At 38.0% G+C, this 14,152-nt stretch overlaps 1 protein-coding gene across 1 annotated transcript in view; it reads right to left on the reverse strand.

Moving 5' to 3' along the window:
* Positions 1-14,152, reverse strand: part of LOC101530015 (FUN14 domain-containing protein 1-like) — a 338,383-nt gene that overhangs the window by 308,363 nt on the left and 15,868 nt on the right. Inside the window, exon 2 of the transcript XR_009244949.1 lies at positions 3,878-3,978. The gene's annotated coding sequence lies outside the window, so the exon portion shown is untranslated. The remainder of the gene's footprint in view (positions 1-3,877; positions 3,979-14,152) is intronic.

Below are 14,152 nucleotides of genomic sequence, written 5' to 3' on the forward strand. Positions count from 1 at the left end.
GGCCACTTTAAATTTTGATCCAAATAATTACTTAGAAGCTCTAAGCAGCTCTTGAGGGAAGAACTAGAGCTATCTATTTCAGCAGTATGGAATAAAATAGGAGAAGAACTAGTGATGTCTTATAAAAGCTTGGGGCTCCCTGAACTCTCATTTTATAAATTAATTCTAAATTCCACACTTACTAGAGAATGTAAATGTTAAAAAGGACATCAGCAGCAGCTGAAAGAGAGGAAAGCCCAGGTATGTAACATGATTAAAGAAAAAAAACTTCCGTTCTTGCTTTAACTCTCTTACCACTTGTACCTTGACAGGTCTTGTCCTACTAAATTCATGTGCCTCAATGCCAAGATCAGACATCTGATTGGCTTGCTTTCCATCTTTTCTCTGTTGATTCTCCTGGCTTGTAGGACAGAGTATAAACTCCAGTTTAGCTGATAATACCCTAAAAGTAAAGCTTCATTTTCTTTTATAAGTATAATTAATTCTTCTACTCCTACTTTAAAATGTAGTAAAAGAATTCTTTCGTCAAAATAGATGTTGAATCTTTAAGATACTTTTTTTGTTTTCCTTCTGTTTTTTTTTTCTGTTTGTCTTTAAATATGCTATTGCTTTGTCTTGAAGAAGGAGAGGGGGAAAAAAGACCTATTCATTCATTGTCTATCAAATTCAAATGCCACTCAGTAAAGCCTTCCTAAAACTAGCTCAATGCATGCTTCCCATTACAATCTAATATGAAACTTGGTTTAAAAAAATTTTTTTCTAAGTCCTACCCAGAATCAGAATCTATAGGAGTGGGGTTGAAAGGCCTTTGCAAATGTTTAACAAACTTCATAGATGATTCTGATGCAAAAAAACGGAATAAATGTTTTCAACCAGGCTGATGTAACAAGAGACAGATAAAGGCAACTGCTCATAACTGAGTGTGGAATCAGACCCATTAGAAAAGGTCTAAGCCAGAGAAGCAGGAAGCCAGAATCAGAGCTATGCAGCTTTGAAGTCATGACTTCAGAAGGCAGAGGTAGGAAACCAAGGTGGGAGATCCATCTGGATGAAATCAATAGCAGAATTGAAGGAAGACAAAGGCTTGGTAAAGAATTGGATGTCCTGGGCCTGCCTTAGAAACACCCAAAAACAAAAATAATTCTAGAACTGATTAACAGGAGACCACCCAAAACCACAACATAGAATTACTGGGGAACTTGTTAGAAAAGCTTGATACTTCAGATCTACTGAAACAGAATCGGCATTTTAACTAGATTCCTGGGTGATTCAAAGTCCACAACAATAGTTGGGGATTACCTAAGCCTAGCTTCAGTTAATGCCAACACTGTTATACTGTAGTCCTGGAAGAAATAAGAGTCTTATCTACACCAGAGCACAGTGGGAAAAATACAAGTATTACTACTGTAAGCAGTTTATGAGCAGGTATCTCACACAATTTCGTTATCTCAGCTCTTATCATGGGATCTTGAGAAATTAAAATGTAATCTAGGGGTTGAGAATGGTGAGTCTAATGTGGATTCCTTGCAACCCTACCATCACTAACTGTGTGGTAATAACCAAGTTACTTCTTTTGCCTTCACTTTCGCTTTTGGATGACAGGACATTGCCTCTTAAACTAACATTTATAAATGTTCAAAAGTTATTGAAAGAGTAAATTAGGAGCGGAATAACACGTAAATGTCAGCAAAGTAATAGAAGGCAGTGTTAGAGTTAGACTCTATCTGAAGCACCATCGCTACTACTCTTTTGATGTGTTAACATCCAGTTGATGTTCAGCTCATGAAACTTTAAAATGTTTCTATTCTCTCCTAAATATCTAAAAAGGACATTTTATTTTGTGGCTTTTCATTTAGTTATATTAAAATTAAGTTAATTGAGAATGTATTGACATTTTTATTCAACAAAATGTTACAAATCCAAATAAAATTTCTGCCATAATGAACAATATGGTTTCAAAGAAATGCATTTAGTTTCATGATAACCCTTAAAACAACTTCCTTATTTATGTCTAGTTTAATTTTTTCTAAATTTTTCATTTCTCTGACCTCATAAAAATATCTTATATTCAATGTTAACTCCACAGTTGTTCTGTGACAGAAGTGGGAGTAGAACTAAACTTTCCTAATTCCCAACCAATTCTTAAAACAAACAAACAAACAAAAACTAACCCTGGCACTACCAGCACCTTACCACTACAAATGATTCATCTATGGAACCTGAGGAAGATCAGGTTCAAAATCAAGACCAGATATCTGTTTATTTTAATTCTTCCCTCAACCAAGCTTTTTGTTTGTTTTTTATTTTTTGTAAAAAGTGCTGTGTGTCATCACAAAGGCAATGGGCAATGCCTTCCTAAACATTTATGAAAACCTATTTTTAAATTTTGTTTAAGTTTCTTTCCAGTTTTAAAAGTTAGAAATCAACTTTATTGTTTTTTAGGATCACTTCAATGATTTCAAATTAGTCATTAAACTTTGGAAATAATGCTATGAAATGATTTTTCACAGTACACATTTTTAAAGTACAGGCAACAATTTAGGGTAGTCCACTAGTGTTATATAGTTTAACAGAACAAACTTACCATGATTAATACAAAGGTGACAATTCATATGTACCTCTTTTCATGTCCAGATTAACTTAAAATCTCATTTGATTTTCAAACCTTCCCTCAGAAGCAACTGGAACAACACCACAAGTAAGCTCAATCTCCATTTGGGCATGTAACCCTTTTATAAACACAATTACATCCAAACACTATTGTAACCTAATTTGCATTTGCACTAAGTCACAAAGCACACTGAGAATGCCTGCTATGCATACTATAGACTTGTTAAGAGGATATATTGCAGGGCTTCGGTGAACACTAATTAAAAAGGTTTTATCTTTCCCCCTCTGGTCCACTAAAATTGTTCAAATGCCTTGCATGCTACAACTTTGTTCAAAAACAGTTTTCAAACATGCTATCAGAGCTAAGCAACTATTTCAGGTGGCAAGATCCTGTTTCCAGGGTGGACAAGGCCCTAGAAACAAAGTTTCAGTCTAAACTTTGAGCTTCCTTTCCTTTGTTATTTTGTGTTACAACCTTAGCATTATCCAACTGTGGACTTTTATCTGTGAATATCTAAATCCTGTCTTGTGGAAAACTAATTACTGAACCACTGAGAGCTTCATAATGTCCTGCATTTAAGTCCTGAGCATCATACATAATGCATAGGCAGCAGTCTCTGCACTCTGATTACAGAACACTGTCATTAAGTGAGCAAATTAAAGATGTGAATAATTCACTGGCTGAGCTTATTGTCAGTGCTGCATTGTGAAATTAGAATTTCTAATAAGTACTGCAATTTTTTTAACCCAATTAACACAGAGAACATCTTGAGACTGATTAGTACAATAAAAATTATTACCTTATTCTTTTGCTTCACAACAGCCAAATTAAATGCTGCACTTAATTATGCAGCATTCATTCGTTCTCTGCTTAAAAAACCACCCTATCATTTTAATAGGCGTTCTAATATTTCTATGTGAACTAAAAATACAGCACATGCATCTGTAGCTTACTACCTTTTCACAAAGTTTTTTTACGAGTCTGGACATCACTAATATCACCAGTTGTGGATAATGATGATACTAGATTATTCTTAAACCAAGTATTTTTCCTAAAAAATCAAACAGCATACACAAAATTAGGAAAGTAAGTAGCCTCCCCAACTGAGTTGAATATATTAATACCCCCTGCTTTTTCTTAGCTCTTTAGATGCATATTAACACAGATTGTCTCCACTATATATAGTTTGTGATTGAGGCTGAAACATATATTTAAGAAAATTAACTGATTAGGAAAACATCAAGTATCTGAAACAGTGAGTCTTACCTTGGATGCTCATTTAGCACACAAGGAGCTGTCTTACTCCTGCCAGGCAAGTGGGAAAGTCCAGTTTATGCTCGGCATGATGATCCTACGCAGAGTGTCTGCTGCCATGTTAAATAAAGAAAATGATCATTTAAACCGGGGCTTTTGTCTCCCAATAGTTCCTCCTGCTGCCCCTTTTGCATCAAAGCCCAGAAAGGCAAGCACATCTGGCGGCAGTCCCTGTGCCTGACCGCAGCTGCCTTTGGAGAGCTCCCCCCTTCCTTGCCAGCTCCTCTGCATCCTTTCCTGGGCAACTTCAACCCCCTAAAATGGGGGGGGGGAACGATGACATTGCAGGCAGAATATGAGATTGTTTGTTCAGCCTCTGCAGCCAGCTCCTTCCTGTCTAGATATTTTACAGAAAGGGAATGAGAAGGGAAAAATAGCGAAGGTGCTGATAATCAGTCAGACACAATGCAATAGGGAGATGGAGAGGAGGGAAAGGAGAATGAGTGTGTGTGCATGTGTGTGTGTGTGTAGGGGGGATGGCTGTCAGTGCAGATAAATCTGCATATGGAAATTAGGGTTATCCTGGGTACAGTTTTATTTAACTATGATCTCTTTTTCTAATTAGAACAGAATTTTAGCAAATGAAAAGGGGTAAAAAGTGAGTCTTGAATAGAAAGTAACTTCTAATACAATAGGGTCTTAAAATTTCATATCAACTGCAAATAGTAGATTTAGAAGTTTTAGGAAAATGAAAGGAACAAAAAGAACTATATGGAATTTTCATCCTTGTTTTATTCAGTAACGAAAAAGGTTTAACTACCATCATCAAAAGATACTAAATAAAAGGAACTAGGAGGAGACTAATCATATAAGATCACATGGGGAAAAAGAAATTGTCAAAAGCCAGATAATTAAAGTTATCTGTGGAAACTAGTAACAATACATTCTGGCATTTTAACAATATAGACATAACACATTTTTTTCTTCCTTCTCTTTTGCAGCTCTAATCCATGGCAAAATGCTACTGATAATAATCAGTTGGAGAATGTCATAACTGCCTTTTAAAGTGCTGCATGTAAAACAATGAGGCAGAGTGATGAAAAGATTACTGGCATTTGGTGGGTGTACCAAGCAATGAGTCTTACTAGAGGAACTGGTAGGGCAGCAATTTTTCCTATTTGAAAGGCAGTGAATATATGTTGTGTATAAACTAAAACTGAATTGACAATGAGGTGATCACAGAAGATGGTTAAGAAATTGCAATTGTTTTTAACATATTGGTTACTCAATACTATAACTATTAATTACACAATGAAGTTAATTGTTGCTGAGGGTATGTTGGAGCCTTTCATTGATTGGGTTGATAATCTGATGGTTCTGCCCTCGGTCCGGACAGGGTCTCCCCAAGAAGCTGAGGAACTAGACTGGACTATAAGATGTTGGACTCTATGTTTAGTTTATGCTTGCAAAGAGGAAATTTCAACAGTACTTGATCAGTGCATATGCAACAAGGTGGAATATTCCACATGGGGGGAGGGCGTGGGGAAGGGTGGGGTGATTCCCAGTTCCAACGAAACTGTATCACATAATACAATGTAATCAATGAATTAAAAAAATAAAACAATAATAATAATAAAAAAGAAAGACAGTGAAACAGACAGAGGCCTTAAACCCACTGGGTTACTCTCCAAATGCCTCTAGCAGCCAGAGCTGCACCGGGCTGAAACCCAGAAACGTTAACTCTATTCAGGTCTCATCACTTGCTGCTTCCCAAGGTGCATATTAATAAGAAGCAGGAGAATCAAGATTTGTACTAGATACGCTGATATGGGATGTAAGGTACCCCAAGTTGTGTCTCAACCCTGTGCCAAATATTTGACCCAGGACTGCAGTTGGTCCAGAAGGAAACCAGAATGCCAAATTTAATGGCATGGAATAATACAATCAGACACTCCAGACTCATGGCCAGCAGGGTACTTTGAGACCAACTCGGGCACCCTGAGCAAGTTATTTTGTCCATTTTGAACCTTAGTTTCTTCATCTGGAAAGACACTTAAATTGTGGGATAGTATGAGATAACAAGAATAAAACATTATCCTTTTTTTTGGCTCATTGATAATTACTCAATAAAACTGAGATTTACAAATCAGTTCCCAGTTTAAATAAGCCTTCTCTGGATGCTTCCTTTATGAATCTTTCCTCAGCATCCACAAACAGGTTCAAAAGCTTTGAAAAATCTCCCACTGCTCTCTATCATGTTACCTGACTGCAGTTTTTGATGCAGAAGTTTTCCATTTGGGGCTATGTTGACTCCCAAGGGACATTTGAAAATGTCTGGAAATATTGTTGATTTTCATAACCACTGGAAGTAGTTTGTAATAGCATCTACTAAACAGAAGCCTATGATGCTATAAACAAATTGAAGATCTTGGTTTGTAGCTGAAGAAACTTGAAGGCCTTAGGAAATGGCTTATTTTAGGGCTACGGCAGGCAATACACATAGGAAGCCTGGAACATCTTGTTTTGCAGGACTAGAAAGTAGGATGTACACACATAACAAACTCCACATCAATATAGGTATGTCAAAGGGACACCTAAGAAAGAGCTCCCAATTACTAAAGCTGGAACTATTTGAGCAATAAAATACATAAAGTAGTAGTAGGCTATAGCACAGAGTACATTCATATTCACAGTTCACACTGATATAAATTATTGAAAAATTAGTGAGTGAAGAAGATAAATCTTTACAGAAAATTCCAAATAATTTATGTAGATAATCCTTTCTCAAGGAGAAGGAGCAAAGGTGGGCACGTTCATTAAGATGCCATGAGGGCCATTCACAAATCACATTCGAGTTCCTGGTTCCACCTTCTCCACTTCTGATCCAGTTTTCTGCTAATGCACGGGCTGGAAGGCAGCACACGATGGCTCGGATACTTAGATCCCTACCATCCACATGGGAAACCTGAATTGAGTCCTAGGCTTCTGGCTTAAACTTGGCTCAGCTCTGGTGAATGTAGACATGTGGAAAGTGAAGCAGCAGAGGGTAAATTTCTGTCTGCTTCTCTGCTTTTGCATTATATGAAAATAAGCTAAAACTTTTTAAAAGCATATGAAGCGTGGCATGGTGCAGTCGCCTGGTGGCTAAAGTCTTCACCTTGCATGCGCTAGAATCCCATATGGACACCGGTTTGTGTCCCAGTGGCCCTGCTTCCCATCTGGCTCCCTGCTTGTGGCTTCGGAAAGCAGTCAAAGATGGCCCAAAGCCCTGGGACCCTGCAACTGAATGGGAGACCCAAAAGAAGCTCTTGGCTCCTGGCTTCAGATCAGCTCAACTCCGGCCATTGCAGCCACCTGGGGAGTAAATCAGTGGACAGAAGATCTCCCTCTGTCTCCTCCTCTCTGTATATCTGGCTTTTCAATAGAAATAAATAATTTTTTTAAAAAAGGATACGAAGCATACTCTTTACTCCTAAAACATGGACTACATATTGTACCATCCAAGTGGAAGGTCAGAGAACCTTGAGTTGGGGACTATCCTTGTGGTGGAAATAACTGAAAAATACTACCATGGCCAGGTGGTCAAAGTTAACAATCATTAGACAGGCAAATAGCATACATACCCTGAGGAAAATGTAAGACAAATTCCAATAGAGAAGAATCTATAAAATATCTAAATGGGACTCATCAAAACTATCAAAGTCATCAAAAATAGAAATTTGAGGAACTGAAGGATACAAGAAAACTAAATATAATGTGGTAATCTAGCTAAGATGCTTGAACAGAAAAAAAAAGACACTTGAGGTACAAACTCAGGAAATCTAAAATAGGCACCTCAGTTAATGCTGCTGCTATAACAAATATATGTGTATTTGTGTGTACAGATATACTGAAAGGCAGAATTACAAAGAGTGTGTGTGTGTGTGTGTGTGTGTGTGTGAGAGAGAGAGAGAGAGACAGAGTGAGAGAAAGAGAGACAGAAACAGAGACAGAGATAAGAGTCTTCCATCTACTAGTTTACTCCCGAAATGGTTCCAATGGCCAGGACTGGGTTAGGCCAAATGCAGGCGCCAATAGCCTACTTCAAGTCTCACATGTAGGTGCAGAGACTCAAGCAGTAGGGTCACCACTTGCCACTCTCCCACGCACATTACCAAGGATCTGGAAAGGGAATGCAACAGACAAGACTCAAGCCATTACCCATGTGGGATGCTACTACTGCAATGGTTTCATCTACTGCACTACAGTACTGACCCTAACAAATATACAAACATATGTTGTTAATAAGAATACAAAAGAGATCATGGGAAATTTCTTCTCTTTCTAATGTTTGTGTGACTGCAAATCTAATAAATAAATGTGATTTTTAAATTTTTTTTAATTCATTAATTACATTGTATTATGTGACACAGTTTCATAGGTACTTGGGTTCTCCCCACCCCTCCCCAAACCCTCCCACCATGGTGGATTCCTTCACCTTGTTGCATAACCACAGATCAAGTTCAGTTGAGATTCCCCCATGGCAAGCATATACCAAACATAGACTCCAGCATCTTATTGTCTAGTCAAGTTCAACGGCTTCTTAGGTATACCCTTTCTGGTCTGAAGACAGAGCCAGCAGAGTACCATCCCGATCAATTAAAAGCTCCAACTACCATCAGCAAAAATTTACATCATTATGGAATTAATTGACATAGGAATGAGTAACCAATATGTTAAAAGTAAATGCGAGTTCTTAACCACCTTCTGTGACCACCTCATTAACATTTCAATTTTAGTTGGATAAGAAAGCTATGGTTCATCTACTCCATGGAATACTACTCAGCTATTAAAAAGAACAAAATGCAGTTCTTTGTGGCCAAATGGGCCAAACTGGAAACCATAATGCTAAGGGAAATGAGCCAATCCCAAAAGGTTAAGTACCACATGTTTGCCTTAATTTAAGATGATATGATGTTATGTATAACATGTTATGTTATGTATGTTATGTTGTGTATAAACTAAAATTGAATAAATGTAATTTTAAAAATGTTTAATTGCTAAGATAGACAAACTTTTTTCCTTTGCTGCATAGTTTCTATAAAATAGTTTTGCAAGGGAAAGAAAAGTAGATAAATCCTCCATCTACTGGTTCACTCTCCAAATGGTCACAAAAGCTGGGGTAGGACCAGCTCAAACTCAGGAGTCGAAAACTCAACCCAGGTTTTTAATAATAGCTGATTTTACTAGAGTGAGGTCATTTATAGTTGGTTTATGACACTATATTTTCCTCGTTAACTGAAGTCATGACATCCTGAAAGTTCATGATACTAGTTGGATTATAATATCATTTACACAATGAAAGATTAGTTTTAATTATCTGGTTTAATTTGTGGTTGTGTTTTTTGTTGTGGAAAGTCTAAGCAGTGTTTCCTTTTTCTGCATGTTATCAGTCACTGTTGATGCTGTCTGGGATATAAAAATGTCCAATGAGGATCACAAAGCTACACTAGACACTGAAGAAAGTCTACAGTCTCAGCAGGCACTGGTCTGGAAATAGGGACTGTTAGAATCTTCTCCATCTTAAGTTTTATCAGCCTGGTACTTAGTTCCAAGAGATTCCTGTGATTCCTTGTCTGTCCAAGGCTGCAGAAGTGATAAAACAGGCAGCTTCTCAGCTACTCAGATAGATTCTTGGTGGGTGACACCTTGGTCTCACAATCACCAGGCACTGTGTCATACTGGGGATGCACAACAGACACACGAGAAGCTTGTGGTGCACATGTCACAACAGCTGTATCTCAACACTTTCTTCCTGATCTTGGAGCAAATTTAGAGTTTCTATCAACAGTCACTGGTCTAGGGATGGAAATCATTAGGACAATACTCAGTGTTGGGTTTTCCAAGTCAAGGACTGTTTCTATGATTCAGTCTCTTAATCTCTTGTCTGCAAAGTTGGAGGCAATGATAAAAGCAGTACCCTGAGCACTGAGATTTGCCCGGATGGAGCCTGTCAGTGTTCCATTAGATTCTGGGGCCCACAAAGCCCCACAGGTGGCAGTGACAAACTAATGTCTAGAATTCCAGTCTATGAGCAATTTTCAGGTGGTAGAAGCCATTGTGCTTTACCTGATGCTGAGATGCAATACAATAGGACCATATTTGACCTCCAAGTTGCGGTTCTAAGCTCATTTTCAGAGCCTCTCCACATTACTTGAATTTCACCTTCTGGAGGCAGTTAGGAGAGAGGTGCAACAGGGCCACCTAACTATGGAATATCTGAATATTCCCTCAATAGTTAAGGGCCTTGAGGCAGAGACTGCTGAACTTATTATGACATTTTTTTACAGTGCATTGAACAATGTGGTTCAGTTTGCTATCCTTTCAAGCAGGACATGTCCCTCAACTGCCAACCACTTAGAGCTGGGGTAAGGGTAACACAGGCATCTCTTATTTCTTGTTTTCTTCAATGTGACTTTCCTTCTAATTACAGCAAAGAAGGTACTATGGTCTGGCTTCCACAACTCTTGTAAAGGCATACATATAGCTATTCATGTTATCTCTGCATGGATGTGCTTCTTCGTCACAAATTTGGCTATGTTGTTTATATTGTTAAATATGTATTTTCTATCTTAATATGTTTACACTGGCTTTAAGATTATTAGGCATCAGTGTTCAGACCTTCATGTGTACTATTAGCTCTTCAAAATTTGCACAAGGTGAATATTACTTTAATTCCAATTTTACAAATGAAAAATGTACCTCAAAGTGAATATATTACTTGCCTAGTATCATCCAATAGTATGACCAGGATTTGCACCTCAAAATTCTGATTCAAGAGCCAATTTTCTGAGCACAGAACAATAGAAAAGGTAACCATAAATAAAAGTCATAGGAACAAATATTATAATATCAAATTTTATAAGAGCTATAAAGCAAGGGTGCTATAGCAATAGATCAAATTCCTGATGCAATTCTGGAGTTTGGGAAGTGCTTGAGAAGTTTACCTGTTACTAAGGCCAGGTGCTGAGTAAGAAACTGGCCCATGGACCAGCTATTGGTGAAGTGTTTCTCTGACTGTTTTGATTTTACAGCCTATTGCACAGAGTAGAGATTCAGCACCTGATAAAGCACAAACATCTCTACTACTCAACAAGTGTTCACAGACTGGACTTCCAGGCAGTTTCTCTTGGAGTCACTTGTTTGACAATGATGATATATCAATGTCTGAAGGAGTAAATGGTAAACTACTAAAGAGACTAGAAAGCTAATTTAGTGATGTAACTACATCTTTCAAAAATATTCACAAAATTATCAAAGTTGTGCTGTCAATTTGCCGTATGCCCATCATGTCTGGGCTCATTCCCTTAAAATTCTGCCCTTATTTTTCATTTTGACTGTTCCATGTCTAGGATTTAGAATACTTGGTATTTAGCAGCTGCTCATTATGTGTTTGTGGAGGTTGACACTACGACATACCAGGCTAAGCCTTCACCTGCAGCACCAGCATTGTATATGAGCACTGGTTGGAGTCCCAGCAGCTCCATATCTAATCTGGTTCCCTGCCTGGGAAGGCGGTAGAGGAGGGTCCAAGTACTTGGGCCTCTGCATCCATGTGGGACATCCAGAAGAAACTCCTGGATTGACAAAACTTGATTGGCCATATTAATAGTACATAAAGTAGACTTTGAAAAAAGGAAAGTTACTAGATGTAAAGTGGAATTCTACATTATGATAAAAAGGTCACTAATAAGACATAGAAATTCAATGTTAAATGCACATGAACCTAAAAATAACACACCAAAGCACATGAAGTAACAACTGATAACAATGAAAGTAATAGATAAATCTTCAATTATACATGGACATTTCCTGCACATTTTTCTCTTGGTAATCAGCAGGGCAGCAAAATATCAGCAAGAATCTACACAATCTGATTAACATCATCAACACTTGAGGTAACTGACATTTATCAAACTGTTATAACAGCAGAATATGTATTTTTCTTATGTTCATATGAAACACCATTTTATTAGTCCATTTTCTGATATTATAACACAGCATCAGATTGGATATTTTTATAAAGAAAACAGGTACATTTAGCTCATATTTTTGAAAATGTTCAAAACAGTGTGGCCACACATGTCCTGCCTCTTGTGAAGGTTGTGTGACAGGTGGCATCACATGTTAGAAATGCATGCATAAGGCAGCATATGACAGTTTGGGGGGTAGATTCATTATGCTTATAACTGTTCTCTATAGGACTAACTCACTCCATCACACCCACACCCCTGTGCCTCCAATTACCTGACCACCTTCTACTTGACCTCACCTCTAAATTTTCTACCACCTTTCATTATGCCCACCCTGTGAATTAAACCTCCAGGACATGAGTTTGAGTACATACTCATACTATAACCAACTCATAGCACTGGCATATATGATATTTTGAGTAGCAAAGCAAATCATAGCAAAGCTAAGTACTGAGTCGATATAAGTATTTTTCTGATCACATTGAAATTAAACAGGCAGACCCGGCGGCGTGGCCTAGCAGCTAAAGTCCTCGCCTTGAAAGCCCCAGGATCCCATATGGGCGCCGGTTCTAATCCCAGCTGCTCCACTTCCCATCCAGCTCCCTGCTTGTGGCCTGGGAAAGCAGTTGAGGACGGCCCAAAGCTTTGGGACACTGCACCCACGTGGGAGACCTGGAAGAGGTTCCTGGTCCCGGCTTCGGATCGGTGCGCACCGGCCCGTTGCGGCTAACTTGGGGAGTGAAACATCGGATGGAAGATCTTCCTCTCTGTCTCTCCTCCTCTCTGTATATCCGGCTTTCCAATAATAATAAAATCTTTAAAAAAAAAAAAGAAATTAAACAGGCACATGGAAAATATCCAACATCATCTGTCATAAGGGAAATGTAAATGAACATGACTTCATGAGGCTGGTGCTGTGGTATACTAGGCTAAGCCATCACATGCTGCACTGGCATACCATATGGGCACCACTTCAGGTCCCAACTGCTTCTAGCTCCAATCCAGCTCCCTGTTTATGCCCCTAGAAAGCAGTAGAGGATGATTCAAGTCATTTGGGCCCCTGCATCCATGTGAGAGATCAGGAGGAAGCTCCTGGTACAGCTCTGCCTATTACAGCCATTTGGGGAGCAAGACAGCAGATGGAAGATTTTTTTGTCTCTCTTTCTTTCTGAAACTCTGCCATTCAAATAAAAATACAAACTTAAAAAATGACTTATCAACAAAGTGAATCTATATTACATATTGTGACAATGTGAACTTTTAAAATATACAGACTTGAACAAAAAAGCTGAATTTTGCTGAATAAAACTGTATTTATTCATTGAAAGAATTTTTATTATTTGAAAGACAGAGTTACAAAGGGAATGGGAGATACTGAATAAAAGATCTGTGTTCACTGGTTCATTCTCTAAATGGTCACAATGACCAGGACGGGGTCTGGCCAAAGTCAGAAGCCAGGAGCTTCTTCCAGTCTCCCATCTGGTGCAGGGACCTAAGGACCTTTCTCCACTATTTTCCAGGTATATTAGCAGTAAGCTGTGTTATCAGTGGAACATCTGAGACATGAACTGTGTGTCTATAGGCTACAACGGTGGCCCCTGAATACAAATTTAAGCTAAGAAAATTTCTATTGCTTCACCTAATATTTATCTTAACATTTTAATATTACAGAATGGAAAATGAAAGTTACTTAAAAGGGAGCTAAGTGTAGTGGGAAGATAAAGAGAGAAAATATATAAAAAAAATTTCTATTCATTAGTTCATTCCTCCAAATAACTACAATAGCCTGGGTTGGGCCAAGTTGAAACCATGAACATGTAACTCAATCTAGGTCTCCCATGTGGACAACAAGGATTGAAGTACTTCAGCCATCATTTACTGCCATTCTAGTGTGCACATTAGCGAGAAGCTGGATCAGACATGGAACCCAACTGGAACTCAAACCAGGCATGTCAATATGGGATATGGATGCTGAAATCACTCTCATTCACTGGGAAAACCGTATTTCCTCTTAAATTCTTTTAATTTTAAAATGGCACCTCAGCTTCCTCTGACATTTAGAACCTTTAGACAAAACCATAATGCTTTCAATTTATTTACTTTCCAAGGGGGAAACAAAATTTAATAAAGATATTTGGTGATGCTGACAGTGTTGTACAATTGTATTATAAGAATAAACTAAAAAAAATTCTTAGCAATTATCACTTTTAAGAGGAAAATATCTAGTGTTCTAAGGAAATCAATGCCTTTAAATAATCTTATTCAACAAACCAGT

Source organism: Ochotona princeps, chromosome 1, assembly GCF_030435755.1.
Source record: "Ochotona princeps isolate mOchPri1 chromosome 1, mOchPri1.hap1, whole genome shotgun sequence".
NCBI classification, from domain to species: domain Eukaryota; kingdom Metazoa; phylum Chordata; class Mammalia; order Lagomorpha; family Ochotonidae; genus Ochotona; species Ochotona princeps.